Genomic DNA, 15,083 nt, shown 5'->3' with positions numbered 1-15,083 from the left:
GGGGAAGCCCGGGTAACCCTCCTCTCTCCTCGTTGGTCGCTCTTGGCTTCTAGTCTAGATTCCAGTTAAACAAAGAGGCGGGGTTTGGTGACGAGCTTCCGCCCGGTTGCGTAGCAGCGGTGGGCGGGGCAAGGGACCCAACTCACAGGACGGCGAGTGGTTGGAACCTACCCTCTCCTTCCCTTTCCCCTTTCCCTCCCAGGATAGGCTGGGACCCGGCACCGGAGCTATCCTGTGGCCGCTGCGGCCTCAGCTCCAGTCGGGCCGGGGTGCGGAGAGTCCAGGCCGCTTCCAGGGCGGTGCGTACTGCGCCGGCGCGGGCTTCCACCTAAAAGAGGGTGTGGGGCGGGAGGGGGCGATGTCCCACGGGGGTTCGGGCGGGGGGGCTCAAGGTATTGGAGGTCAGGAGAAGGGATAGGAGTAAAGATGAAAAATGGAGGAAGAGAGCAGGAATAGGGAGGAGTCCGGAGGTGAGAAAGGGGCGCTGGAGGGTGGGTTGTTGGGAAGGTGCATTGGGAGTAGGGGAGTTCTAAGTGCGGGAGGGGGTCTACGCTGACTGGAGGACAGGGAGGAGGGGACTGGAGTTACAACGTGGTGTTTAAATGGGCAGTGACGACGGGCAGCGAGGGGAGGGAGGGAACATTCTGGGGGCTAGCCTGGGCAGGGGCGGCGGAATCTGAACCCCCGCCCTCGAAGCGCCATAGCTTGGCTGCTCTCCCGTGCCTTGTCTTTGGCAGCCTTGTCTTCCTCCTCCATTCCTTTTCCCCCTCCCCCTCTCACCCCTCCTTGAAGGAATCTCACATTCCTTACATCCCTTCCCTGGCTTTGCAGAGCCAGGCCCTTTCGCACACCGAAAGCCTTTCCCAACCCAGAACTCTGCGGAATTGGGAATGGGGAGGAGGGGGCTGGAGAAGGAGCAGAAAGCTGAGAGGTCAGAGTGTTTTGCCCAAGGGGCTCACAGACATCTTCCCCATTCAGAAACTGAGTTCATTCTCCCTAATAGCATCCGTGGCTGTTGAAGGAGCCACACTGTTCATGGGGCCTGGGCTGTGATAGTGATAGTTTGGCCACTTCCTAAACAGGTGGTTTTAGAGTCTGATAATAGGGCAAGAAGCTGGTAGTGTTGCTGGTTGTTAGTTTTCCCCCAGGTGGGAATGGGGTAGACTAGTGGTAGGGAATCTGAGTTATGTGATCATGTTACTACTCTCTGTCCAGCTGACTGTGTCTGGGCCTGGTTCCCTGTAATTGAAAAGGAACAAGCTCCTTTTCAAACATTTCCTCACTAGCCTTCAGTATTATAAATTTATTTTACATTTTTTACTACAAATATCTTACCTGAAACATAGCTGTATTCAGTATGTTTTCACATTTATTATGTCTTTGATTTTCCAGAACAACATATAAGGTAGATAAAGGCAGGTACCTTCCCTACTTGTCAGGTGAAGACATTGAAGCTATGGAAGAGATATATGGCTTGTTTAAAGTCCTACAGTTGGCAGGCCTGGGACCAGAACCCAAGTCTCCTGACTCCTGGTCCTCTTCTCAGTTGAAAAAATCCTATTTTTTTCTGGCTAAGGGGACATCCCAGCATGGGCAAGATTTTGAGTCTGGAGCTTGTCATTAGAAGACTGAGCATAACCAGTAACAGTGGTTCCTGGAAGCATTTCGTGAGGTACAGGTGCCTGTGCCAGGTTGTTGGGAAATAGGGTGTGTCAAAATGCAAACAGCATTATACTCTGCTTTGTGATATGGATGAGGGAGAAACAGCTTCCTCACTACCCCCGAAAGAGAAAGTGTGTCTGACATTGCACCTTTATCTCTCTGGTTCATTTAAAAATATTACACTAAACGTGTTGTGGCTGATGAGCATTGTAAACCAATGAGCGTGTGTACTGGACTCAAGATTAAATGGTCTCAGTTTTATGTGTAAAAATTATCATCGTCCTGTTGCTTTGTAAGACAGCCCTTAATCTGTTGATAGCCATGTGATGGGAAGGAAAGGAGTTTGAATATTTACTTTTTTCCTGTGTAGTAGTGAGTAGATCTCACAGCACCCTTCATCTGAAGCCTTGTCCCCCTTTACTTCGTCCCATTCTTAGTCAGTCTAATCATACCTCTGATCCTCCCAGTTGTCCACTTGGGAGTAATTGCTGCTGCTGCTTTTTCAAAGGCTAATCCCCTCAGGAATATTAACTGATTTGGGAAGTAGAATCACACCTGCAGAGATTCTTGAGTATCTTCTCCTTATGAAATAGTATTTTCCAGTTGGAGGTGGGATTAGAATTGTTTTTACATGACTTCAGTAATTTCTGTGAAAGCCTTTGGGAAACATGAAAGCATCGTACTGTGCACGTAAGCTGTTACTGATCTCTGCATTGTATAGCCACAGATCTGGAAGCGTTGATATTACTCGTGGTTGTGTGCACTGAATAAGAGAATCTTTTTCTGTCTCAAGGAGCTCTTCTTTATCTTTTTTCTTGTTCCTTCCTCTGTTTCTCTCAGCTATGTTTGACTCTCCTGGACTGTGTATGTGATTCCTTAGGCAGTGCTCTCCATCTTTAGAAGGCAGTCCTATGTCCCCAGCCCTGCAGCCTGTTGCCCTTAATGGAATCATCTCATCCTCCTCAGCCAACTGCCAGATCCAAATCTGTCTAGTTTCACTGCCAGGTGGAGGTAGTTCCCCTGACTCACCTTTTTCTTCCTTGTTCCTATTAATAGAGTGCTCCTGAATGTGACATCACATCCATCCCCTTGGCGATGGAGCTTGTTACTAGGAAGGAAGACTCAGTCGGACAATAGCCAACAAGATGGGTCACTGGGAGCGTCTCCTGAGTGGCACTGAGTGGAGGCCTCAGGGGGTTGGAGCCTTGTGAACAGGGAACCTACCCCCCAACACTTGGAAGGTAAAGAGCCTTGATTCAGAATCCCATTCCAGGCTTCAGGTCTCTTCTCAGCCTGTCTGGATTCCCTCTGCTTTTGAAAACCTGGTTCTTAAAGATTCTTCTGCATAAAGCTTTCTGTGATTAACCCACATCAGTCTGTTCTTTGCATATTTATGTCTGACAGTAACTATTAACTTTTACTTTTTGGTGAATTGCTCAGTCAATTTTATGTCTTTTTATGTGTTTTATATCTTGTATATTCATTGGGCTCAAGCCTACACCTTTGTTTGAGGACAGTGATTTTGTTTTCTTTATCTTTTACATGTCTCTACTGGCAAAGTGACTGTGCGTAGATGATGAAGTTGAGGTTTGGGGCAACCACACAAATAGTCCTTGGAGTTGGTGACTAAGTGGGAGGTCCTTGCTGGCCTTCAGGCCTGGTAGGGCTCACTTCATGTGTTAAATAAATTCTTGAGGTATTGTGTGCCCTCTGGATTCTTTGAAAATTGAACCACTTAAAACATATGAAAGGATTTAATTTCATTTAAAAAAATATTTATTTATTTAATGAGAGAGAGCGCATGAGCCAGGGAGGAGGGGCAGAGGGGAAGAGAGAGAGAATCCTAAGCAGGCTCTGTGTTCAGCTCAGTATAGAGCCAGATGCGGGGCTCGATCCCCTGACCATGAGATCATGACCTGAGTTGAAACCAAGAGTCAAGACACTTAACCAACTGAGCCACCAACTGAGTGTCCCCTAAGGAATTTTAATTTTAAAATCTGCTGTGGTGGGACACATGACCAGCTCAGTTGATGGACCATGCGACTCTTGATTTCAGAGGACTCTTAATCTTAGGGTCATGAGTTCAAGCCCCACATTGGGTGTGGAGCTCACTTCAATCAATCAATCATTCAGTCCACTATGGTAAATCCAGTATGGATCATAGCATTCTAGAATTAAACAATCTTTGGGGCAATGTAGCTCACCCCTTCATCTCATAAGTGAGGAAGCAGAATTCCTCAGAAGTCATTTCTCTAAGAGAAGGAGTAACTTCAGTCTAAGAACTCTACTGCTTAAATAAAGAGACCACTTTATTTCTTTTAAGATTTTATTTATTTATTTAGCAGAGAGAGAGAGAGAGAATGTATACACAAGCACAAGCAGGGAGAGCAGCAGAGGGAGAGGGAAAGAAGGCTCCTGGCTAAGCAGGGAGCCAAGGCAGGGCTTGATCCCAGGCACAGACCTGAGTTGAAGGCAGATGCTTAACCAACTGAGCAACCCACCCAGGTGTCCTAGGACCACTTCCTTTCACTTAAAAAGTCAAGAGAGTTGCCTAAAGAGAGCAAAGTCAGTTCAGTTAGTGGTAAAGCCAGGGCACCTTCTTTAACTTAATTATACCCTAATTTAGCCATTTCTGTTTTATATGTTGAATCTCAGAGCTCTGCAACTTGTAGAGTACCTCAGAATGCATGTAGTCCAAGATGCTTCATTTCTTGTGTGGTAAGGGAACTGGGGCTCAGCTCAGTTAGGTAACTTGCCCAAGGTCACACATCTGGTCAGTAATAGAGCTGGAACTGGGTCTCAAGTTTCTGGATTCCCAACTATGTTTTCTTATTTTCCATACCTGTTCCTTCATTGGGAGATTTGTAATAAAATGTGAGACCCTTCACCAGTTAATTTCTTCACTATGATGAAATTCCTAGAAGTCACCTGTTTCCTTACATTGGAGCAGGTTATAGTATTGAGCAGTGCATCAGGCTCCCTGCTCAGTGGGGAGTCTGCTTCTCCCTCTGCCGACCCAGCCCCTGCCCCCAGCTCATACTCTCTCACTCTATCTCTCTGAAATGAATAAATAAAATCTCGGGGCGCCTGGGTGGCTCAGTGGGTTAAAGCCTCTGCTTTGGGCTCAGGTCATGATCCCAGGCCCCACATCAGGCTCTCTGCTCAGCAGGGAGCCTGCTTCCTCTTCTCTCTCTCTGCCCGGCTCTCTGCTTACTTGTCTATCAAATAAATAAATAAAATCTTTAAAAAACGAATAAATAAAATCTTCATAATTAAAAAAACTTTTTTTTAAGATTTTATTTATTTATTTGACAGAGAGAGATCACAAGTAGGCATAGAGGCAGGCAGAGAGGAGGGGGGAAGCAGGTTCCCTGCTGAGCAGAGAGCCCAATGCAGGGCTCCATCCCAGGACCCTGAGATCATGACCTGGGCTGAAGGCAGAGGCTTAACCCACTGAGCCACCCAAGTGCCCCTAAAATTAAAATTTTTTTAAAAAAGACAAGGTGCATGGTTTGCACATATGTACACAGGTTTAAGAAACTGTGAATAAGGGAGGATAAATGTTTAGGTTCCTTTAGCAACGATCAGTTTTGAATTTCTGGCTCTCTTTAGGGGTAGACCAGAGAAAGCAACTTCAACAGCAAGGTAAAAGGGTATATAAAGGGTATATAAAGGGATCTGAGAAAGCCCTTGCATTTTATGGTAATAGTGACAAGGTTTATATAGAGAGGATTATATAGAGAGACTCCAGTGTGACAGTAAGGAAATAAAATAATGTAATTACCTTGTTGAATTCTGGGCCTATAAAAGAAGGCTGGAAATGCAGTCTTCAGGTTGGGTTTGGGATGTTCAAATCAGGGAGGTTGGCAGAACAGCCTGAAGGGACACCTCAGTGCTCCTTAGTTCAGGTGAAACCTTCAGAAGGCCTTTTCTTCTATTCTACAACTCAAGGAAACTGCTTCCAGTGGTTATGGTCATTGCCTATGACTATTGAGGTCCCTAAAGTGTTAGTTTTATTAAAGCTTCCACCCCCAGGGCAGTGAGCAGTTGAGTTCTTGTGTGATGCCTCCCCCCCTTGGAATGATAACCTGCTCCTCTGACTGCCCCATGGCAGTGTTGAGAGTCCCAGAGAATGGAAGGAATCATCAAGGAGCCTACCCCATCAGGTTGACTCTCTGCCTGGGGGCAGGGCAAGGCAGGGCAGAGAGCTGGCTTCCAAGGTTGTTTAAGACTTTTGTTTCCCATAGATGACAAATAGGGAATACCCTAATCAGATTATAAATCTAAATTTCCCCTTAATTCTTGAGGCGGCACCCCTGAAAGAATGCAATTGTGTAAGAGTAGATAAAACAGGAGAATCCCTACTGATAAAGGGGGTTTTGATTTAGAACAATGCCAGGGTGCCTGGCTGGCTCAGATGGAAGAGAATGTGACTCTTGATCTCTGGGTTGTAAGTTTGATCCCCCTCACTGGGTGTAGCGATTACTACAAATAAATAAATAAAACTAGAAAGAACAATGCCTAGCAAGTCTGTAGTTTTGTAAATGCTGACTTTATGGTGGGAACCTTCCAGCTCTTAACACTGACTAGTGGCTTCCCTCCCCCTCTGGCCATCCTTTTGCCAGGAGAGACAAATTCTCTGCTATTTATTTTGGGAAATGGGATCTCCTGAGGCCCCATTAAGGTAAGTTTCAGAATCTGTATTCCTCCTTAAGAAAATACTGTTAGCGTTGGTATATTGAAAGTGCAGGGGCGCCTATATGGCTCACTTGGTTGTGTCTGACTCTTAATTGCAGCTCATGTCTTGATCTTGGGGTCATGAATTCAAGCCCAATGATGGGCTCCATGGAGTCTATTGTAAAAGAAATGAATAAGGAGTGCAAATAAATAAGTAAATAAATTAAAAAAGTAAAGTACAGGGGCGCCTCACAGGCTCAGTCTGTAGATGATCTTGGGGTCATCTGCCTGCCACTCCTCCTGCTTGTGCTCTCCCACTGACAAATAAATAAAAAATAAATAAAGCAAAGTAAAATAAAATAAAATGAAGGAAAGTGCAAGGCCTGCTTTTTTTTTGTTTTTTTTTTAAAGATTTTGTTTATTTATTTGGCAGACAGAGATCAGAAGTAGGCAGAGAGGCAGGCAGAGAGAGAGGAGGAGGCAGATACCCTGCCAAGCAGAGCCTGATTCCATGCTGGGCTTGATCCCAGGACCCTGGGATCATGACCTGAGGCGAAGGCAGAGGCTTTAACCCACTGAGCCACCCAGGCGCCCCTCTAGGCCTGCTTTCTATATTGCCCCATAGCAACAAGGGAGAAAAGGGAAATGTTATTTTAATTTTTGCCCTTTGCTCTAAGGATAACTGATTTTTTTTTTAATTAAATCTTGCAGAAATAAATAACCTGATCAAAAGTAAAATCTTGGTGGGGCACCTGGCTGGCTCATCTGGTAGAGCATGGAACACTTAAACTCATGGTCATGAGTTCAAGCCCCATGCTGGGTGTGGAGCCTATTAAAAAATAAAATAAAATAAAATTTTAAAAAACCAAGTAAAATTTTAGCGTCTAGATTGTTTAAAAGTTTATTTATTTGCAATAGAGAGCACAAGGGAGAGAGAGACCACACGAGCAGGGAGAGGCAGAAGCAGGCTCCCTGGAAGCAGGTTCCGTGCTGAACAGGGAGTCTGGCACTGGGCTCCATCCCAGGATCCTGGGATCATGACCTGAGCGGAGGGCAGACGCTTAATGACTGAGCCACCCAGGCGCCCCTATTTATTTCTTTTAAAGATTTGCTTTTTTCTTTTTTTTTTTTTTTTTAAAGATTTTATTTATTTAACAGACAAATTGAGAGAGGGAACACAAGCAGGGTGAGGGACGATGGAGAAGCAGGCACCCTGCTGAGCAGGGAGCGGGACATGGGGCTTGATCCCAGGACCCGGAGATCATGACCTTAGCCAAAGGCAGTTGCTCAACCAAGTGAGCCACTCAGGCGCCCCTAAAGATTTTATTTTATTTTATTTTTATTTTTCTAAAGACTTTATTTATTTATTTGACAGAGAGAGAGAGATCACAAGTAGGCAGAGAGGCAGGCAGACAGAGAGGAGGAAGCAGGTTCCCTACTAAGCAGAGAGCCCAATGCGGGGCTCCATCCCAGGACCCCGGGATCATGACCTGAGCCAAAGGCAGAGGCTATAACCCACTGAGCCACCCAGGCTCCCCTAAAGATTTTATTTTTAAGTAATCTCTGAGCCAGGTACTCCCAATTTTTTTTTAAGATTTTATTTAAAAATTTATTTTTAAATAAATTTTTAAAAAATTTATTTATTTGAGAAAGCAAGAGATTGAACAGAGGGAGGAACAGAGAGAGGGGACAAACAGATTCTGCACTAAGTGCAGAACCTGATGCGGGGCTCAGCATCACGACCCAGAGATGACCTGAGCCATAATCAGGAGTTGGATGCCTAACTAGCTGAGTCACCTAGGCGCCCCCAGGCACCTGTAATTTTTGTTTTTTAAATTGTTCTTGTAAAAATGGGACCATACTATTCATACAACATGCCTTTTGCAGCTTGCATTTTTTCGAATTGAGAGGGAATTTAGCATGGTGGTTAAAAGCTTGGGCTCTGGAGCCAGTCTGCCTGGGTTTGAATCAGTCTCCACCAGTTGTGAGCTGTATGATTTTAGGCAAGCTTTTTAACCTTTGTGCATCTGTTACTCATCTGTAAAATGTGGGTAATGACAGTCCCAACCTCAGAGAGTAACTAACAGAGTAGTAAAAATTAGATGAGTTAATATACAAGAAATGCTTAGAATAGTGCTTAGCGTAGAGAAATGCTCTATAAATGTTGACTTCATTATTATTATTTTAACTTCATTATTATTTAATTAGGTAATTAAAATATGATCATTATAGAAGAAGTAGGAAAAAAAAGAAGCAAAACTGAGTGAGGGGCACTTGGGCAGCTCAATTGGTTAAGTGCCTGCCTTCGGCTCGGGTCATGATCCTGGGGTCCTGGGATCTAGCCCTGCGTTGGGCTCTCTGCTTGGTGGTGAGCCTGCTTCTCCTACTCCCTCTGCCTGCCTCTCTGCCTGCTTGTGCTCTCTCTCTTTCTCTGTCAAATAAAGGAATAAAATATTTAAAAAGGAAACAAAAAACACTGAGTGAATTAAAAGTACCAAAAGCGGGGGCGCCTGGGTGGCTCAGTGGGTTAAAGGCCTCTGCTTTTGGCTCAGGTCATGATGCCAGGGTCCTGGGATCGAGCCCCGCATCGGGCTCTCTACTCAGCAGGGAGCCTTCTCCCCCCCCCCATCTCTATCTGCCTCTGCCTACTTGTGATCTATCTCTCTGTGTCAAATAAATAAATAAAATCTTTAAAAAAAAAAAAAAAGTACCAAAAGCAGGGCACTTGGTGGCTCAGTCATTAAGTGTCTGCCTTCAGCTCAGGTCATGATCTGAGGCAGGGAGCCTGCTTCTCCCTCTGCTCCTCACCCTGCTTGTGTCCCCTAATAAATGAAATCTTTTAAAATAAATAAATTTATTAAATAAAATCTTTTTAAAAAAACAAAGGTACCAAAAGCAGGAGCTCCTGGCAGGCTCATTTGGTGGAGCTTGCAAGTGTTTTTTTTGTTTGTTTTTTGTTTTTTAAGATTTTTTAAAATTTATTCGACAGAGATTGCAAGCAGGCAGAGAGGCAGGCAGAGAGAGAGGAAGAGAAGCAGGCCCCCTGCTGAACAGAGAGCCCGATTCGGGGGCTCGATCTCAGAACCCTGGGATCATGACCTGAGCTGAAGGCAGAGGCTTTAACCCACTGAGCCACCCAGGTGCCCCGGAAAGGTATCCATATTGGTCAGTCCGCATGTGGAGCTCTGGGTACCCTGTTTTAGAGGGACATAGACATTCTAGAATGCTATGAGAGAAATGAGTCTGGGCTAGATAAATATTTCTCATCTGTGCTCTTGCCACATCCTTGACCTTTCCCAGGAGTGTCTAAGCAGGGAGTGACTGACTCTTGGGTGCTGTGGAGAAGATTGCTTCCCTGGGTGTTAAACCACATGGTCTCTCAAAGTCCATTCTAACTCTAAAGGCAAACATAAGACTCTTAACCAGGTCCATGGGAGACGATTCCCAGTATGACCAAATTCTGTCCTCTTTTATTACTGTACTTCAAAAGTAAGAACATTCTGTATTTTTTATTCTCAAGTAATATCTAAATTTAAAAAGTATATGTTTTTTTTTACATAATGTGGAAGACTGTTTAAAGTTGAATTATGACTTAAAAAAAAATGTATACCTACTAAAGTTTTTGGTAACTAAAAGTAGAAAAAAATCCTTATCCTACACCCAAATAAAACCACTGGTAACATTTTGGTCATTCCTTCTGGTCTCTTTATGTATGGATTATTTATAAATATACGGTGTTCTTAAACAGCTCAGTATTCAATTTTGTGTCCTTCTATATTTACCTTTCATTATTCTGTTGCGTATTCCTCATAAGCATCATTTAAAATAGATACATTATTCCATCAAATGGGCTTGCATTACCATAATCACTCAACTATACACTTTCCTGGTCATGTAAATGAATCAGGGATCATCTGATTTTTGTTTAAGGTTTACTGACATGATTTTTGAAAACCTATGTGGACTGTTTTTAGTACCATTCTTCTTTCCTGCTTCAGAGGTGTCCCTCTTCCTGTTGAACCTCATTCCAGGCCGCCTGCCTACCACTGGCACAGTGACTGGATTCTCTCCTGTCTTTGCCTTTCCCGCTTCACTAGCACTCTCCTCTCTTTATATCAGCATCCTGGGGCCTTTCTCATTGGAAGGAAACGACCCCCTCACAACCCACTTCCTCAAGCTCTTATCATCCTTAGGGTAGTACTCTTTCCCTTCCTTTGAAATCAAGCTTTGGGCAGAGTTCTCTGCATCCCTGCCTCTCTGCCTCCCGTCTTACTTACTTGGGACCACCTCTGTGAGCCACTACAGCTGCTCCTCATGGCGCCTCCCAGCTGCAGGCAGCCATGCTCTGCCCTGGTATCCGGTCCCACATCCCGGCCATTTTTTTTTTTTTTTTTTTTTAAATCAGACTTGACTGCAGCTTTTGACACTTCCCTTCCCTCCTCCAAGCACTCCACTTCCTTGATTTTTTTATTGTGGTAAAAAAAAAAACATGTAACGGGGCGCCTGGGTGGCTCAGTGGGTTAAAGCCTCTGCCTTCAGCTCAGATCACGATTCCAGAGTCTTGGGAATCAAGCCGCGCATGGGGCTCTCTGCTCAGCGGCAAGCCTGTTTCCCCCTCTCGCTCTCTCTGCCTGCCTCTCTGCCTACTTGTGATCTCTGTCAAATAAATAAATAAAATCCTTTTTTTTTTAAGTAACATAAAATTAACCATCTTAACCATTTTTGAGTGTGTATTTCAGAATGTTAAGTATGTTCACGTGGTTGTGAAACATCTCCAGAACTTTTTTATCTTGCAGAATTGAAACTCTATACCCATTAAACAAAAAGTCCCCTTCTTCCAACTTCCTTGACTTTTACAAGGCTCTTCTCTCCAGGATTTTCTCTCATCTAATCAATCTTTCTCAGGTTTTTTTGTTTTGTTTTGTTTTTTTAAGACTCTACCCATTTATTTATCTGAGAGAGAGAGCAAGTGCCTGTGAGCAGAGGTGGAGGTGTGATGGGGGGAGTTGGAGGGACAAGCAGACTCCCTGCTGAGCAGAGTTGAAGCCAGCTTGATCCCGACCTGAGCCCAAGTCAGGTGCTTAATCCACTGAGCCATTCAGGCCCTTCTCAGCCTTTTTTTAAAAAAATATTTTATTTATTTGCTTGACAGACAGAAATCACAAGCAGGCAGAGAGGCAGGCAGAGAGGAGGAAGCAGGCTCCCTGCTGAGCAGAGAGCCGGATGCCGGGCCTTGATCCCAGGACTCTGGGATCATGACCTGAGCTGAAGGCAGAGGCTTTAACCCACTGAGCCACCCAGGTGCCCCCAACTCTCAGTCTTTTTTTGAGGTGTGGTGGGGGCAGGCTCTTTTTTTAGTTTGCTTTTAAATATTATCGTTAAAGTATCTCAGGTGGGGTGCCTGGGTGGCTCAGTGGGTTAAAGCCTCTGCCTTCAGCTCAGGTCATGATCCCAGGGTCCTGGGATCGAGTCCCACATTGGGCTCTCTGCTCAGCAGAGAGCCTGCTTCCCTTCCTCTCTCTCTCTGCCTGCCTCTCTGCCTCCTTGTGATCTCTGTCAAATAAATAAATAAAATCTTAAAAAAAAAAAAGTATTCTCAGGCACCCTTGGTGGTGTCTAAATTGCGAAGGGCTTTCCAGAAGATTATATAGCTAGAAAAATAAATAGTAGGCACACTATTCAACCAACCCAGCTGTTCCTCCTCCAGGTATCTGTTCTAGGAGAGAGATTTGATCTTGTGTTCCAATAAAATCACATTACCAGGATGTTAATTGCAACATGTTTTTTTCCAGGGGAAAAATGGCAACAAGGCAACTGAAGTCCTGGGGCGAATGGCAAAATATATTGTAATCAAGGTTTAGACTGTAGATTGGGGGAAAAAAATTAAGATTTATTTATTTACTTTCAGAGCATGAGTGAGAGGGGCAGAGGAAGAGGTAGAGAGAATCTCAAGCAGACACTGCTGGCTGCAGAACCTGACATGGGTCTCCATTATAGGACCCTCAGATTAGGACATGAGTCCAAACCAAGAGTGGACACTTAACTGACTGTGCTATGCAGGTGCCCCTAGAAATTGTTATCACTAGAACATAAAACTACATGAGAGCAGGGATTTTGTCTGTCTTGTCCATACAAGAATCTGTGTATGACAGAGAAGGCACATTGAAAGAATGAGTGTACACCCAGCAATGGATGGGGGAGAGGAAAGTGGGAAGAAAGGCTAATAATTATATTCTCTGAGTCTTTTATTTTTTGAAGATTTTATTTATTTATTTGACAGAGATCACAAGTAGGCAGAGAGGCAGGCAGAGAGAGAGGAAGGGAAGCAGGCTCCCCACTGAGCAGAGAGCCCAAAGCAGGGCTCAATCCAGGACCCTGGAACCCTGGGACCATGACCTGAGCCAAAGGCAGAGGCTTTAACCCACTGAGCCACCCAGGCGCCCCTCTCTGAGTCTTTTAAAATGGGAATGTAGTCATATATTACTTGTGGAAAAAAGAAGTCTAAGAAACAAAGCAGAGTGGAGCACCTGGGTGGCTCAGTCGGTTAAACAGCTGCCTTCAACTTAGGTCATGATCCCGGAGTCCTGGAATCGAGTCTCTTGTGAAACCCCTTGTCAGGTGCCTTGCTCAGCAGGTAATCTGATTCTCCCTCTGCCCCTCTCCCTACTTGTGTTCTCTTGCTCTGTTTATCAAATAAATAAATAAAATCTTTTAAAAATATAAAGATGAATTGGGACGCCTGGGTGGCTCAGTTGGTTAAGCAGCTGCCTTTGGCTCAGGTCATGATCCCAGGGTCCTGGGATGGAGTCCCGCATCGGGCTCCTTGCTCGGCAGGGAGCCTGCTTCTCCCTCTGCCTCTGCCTGCCTCTCTGTCTGCCTGTGCTCACTCGCTCTCTCTCCCTCTGTCTCTGACAAATAAATAAATAAATAAATCTTTTAAAAAATAAATAAAAATATAAAAATTAATTAAAAAAAATAAAGAATCAGTGCTGTCCAGCGTTCTGTATTCTTCAGACCCACTCTCATTGTCTTTTATTTTTTTTCTTTTTTTTTTTTAGATTTACTTATTTGTTTGAGAGAGAGAGAAAAAACAAATGGAAGAGAAGGAGAGGGAGAAGCAGACTCCCTGCTGAGCAGGGAGCCTGACCTGGGTTTCTATCCCGGGACCCTGGGATCATGAACTGAGTCAAACGCAGACGCCCAACCGACCGAGCCATCTAGGCACTGCCCCCTACCCTGAACACTCATTTTCTGCTTTTATTCTGTCTAATTTCCCTGTGTGGCCTTTCAGAATTCCTAATGTCTGCTACCCCCTTCAGAATTTGTACTTGGTACCCTAAACTCTACATGTCCAAAATTAGTATCATTATCTTTCCTCCCTAATCCTGATCTTTTTCTTGAAATTCTTATTGTGGTAAATAATTACTTCCTAAACCAATATAGATTGTTTCTCTTAAATGCCTTGGTTTGAGGCTTTATACTTTTTTTGATCTGAATTTTTTTTTTAAAGATTTTATTTATGGGGCGCCTGGGTGGCTCAGTGGGTTAAGCCGCTGCCTTCGGCTCAGGTCATGATCTCAGGGTCCTGAGATCAAGTCCCGCATCAGGCTCTCTGCTCAGCAGGAGCCTGCTTCCCTTCCTCTCTCTCTGCCTGCCTCTCTGCCTACTGTGATCTCTCTCTGTCAAATAAATAAATAAAATCTTTAAAAAAAAAAAAGATTTTATTTATTTATTTGACAGAGAGAGATTACAAGTAGGCAGAGAGGCAAGCAGAGAGAGAGAGAGGAGGAAGCAGGCTCCCTGCTGAGCAGAGAGCCCGATGCGGGGCTCGATCCCAGGACCCTGAGATCATGACCTGAGCTGAAGGCAGCGGCTTAACCCACTGAGCCACCCAGGTGCCCCATTTGATCTGAATTTTTATAACTTCCTAAAGAGGTCTCGTTTCCCCTTATCTTCCCTACCCCCTACTTTTTCTACACAGTTGCCAGAATTATCTGAATGAAACAGAAAATCGATCACATCAGTTTCTTTTTTAAATCATGTCAGTTTCTTAACCCTTCAGGATTCAAAAAAATCTCCTCAAAAGATTTCTTATTAATTACAAAGGAGTGAAATAGTAACTCTACAGTAGAGAACCTTGCCAGCAACACTTAACCAGAGTTAGTTTCCCTAGGAAAGGTGCAAATCAACATGTACTCCTGATACGTTAAGATTACAGTCTGACTTTTGTGGCATTTTTGCCCAATTTGAAACCTGAATTTAATCATGAGGAAACATCAGACAAACCCACACTGAAAGACCTTCTCATTATACTGGCTGTATTCTTAAAAAATTCAGGGTGGGGCACCTGAGTGGCTCACTGGGTGGAGCCTCTGCTTTTGGCTCAGGTCGTGATCCCAGGGTCATGGGATTAAGCCCTGTGTTGGGCTCCACAGGTAGCCCGCTTCTCCCTTTTCCTCTGCCTGCTGCTCCCCCTGCTTGAGCACTCTCTCTGTCAAATAGATAAATCTTTAAAACATAAACTTTTTTAAAAAAAATCAAGATCATGAAAGACCCAAAAGTGTTAATAATTTCTTCAGATTAAAAGAATTTAAAGGGGCACCTGGGTTAAGCCTCTCCTCAGCTCAGGTCAAGATCTCAGGGTCCTGGGATCGAGTGCCGCATTGGGTTCTCTGCCTAGCAGGAAGCCTGCTTCCCCCTCTCTCTCTGCCTGCCTCTCTGGCTACTTGTGACCTCTCTTTCAG

The 15,083-nt window shown here is 44.5% G+C and overlaps 1 protein-coding gene across 4 annotated transcripts in view; it reads left to right on the top strand.

Annotated features, from left to right (window-relative positions):
- Positions 1-92: 92 nt before the first annotated feature.
- The window catches only part of RNF41 (ring finger protein 41), a 30,457-nt gene continuing 15,466 nt past the window's right edge, over positions 93-15,083 (top strand). The window contains exons 1-2 of one of the 4 annotated variants that reach the window (XM_082741747.1): positions 93-299; positions 2,719-2,903. The gene's annotated coding sequence lies outside the window, so the exon portion shown is untranslated. Of the gene's footprint in view, positions 471-2,718; positions 2,904-15,083 lie in introns of all 4 variants that reach the window. The other 3 variants (XM_082741748.1, XM_082741749.1, XM_082741750.1) reach the window with 3 other exon arrangements.

The sequence above is a fragment of the Mustela nivalis genome (assembly GCF_964662115.1).
Source record: "Mustela nivalis genome assembly, chromosome: 7".
Lineage (NCBI taxonomy): Eukaryota > Metazoa > Chordata > Mammalia > Carnivora > Mustelidae > Mustela > Mustela nivalis.
The sequence above is the reverse complement of the archived record's forward strand: the minus strand, read 5'-3'. Positions and strand labels throughout refer to the sequence as shown.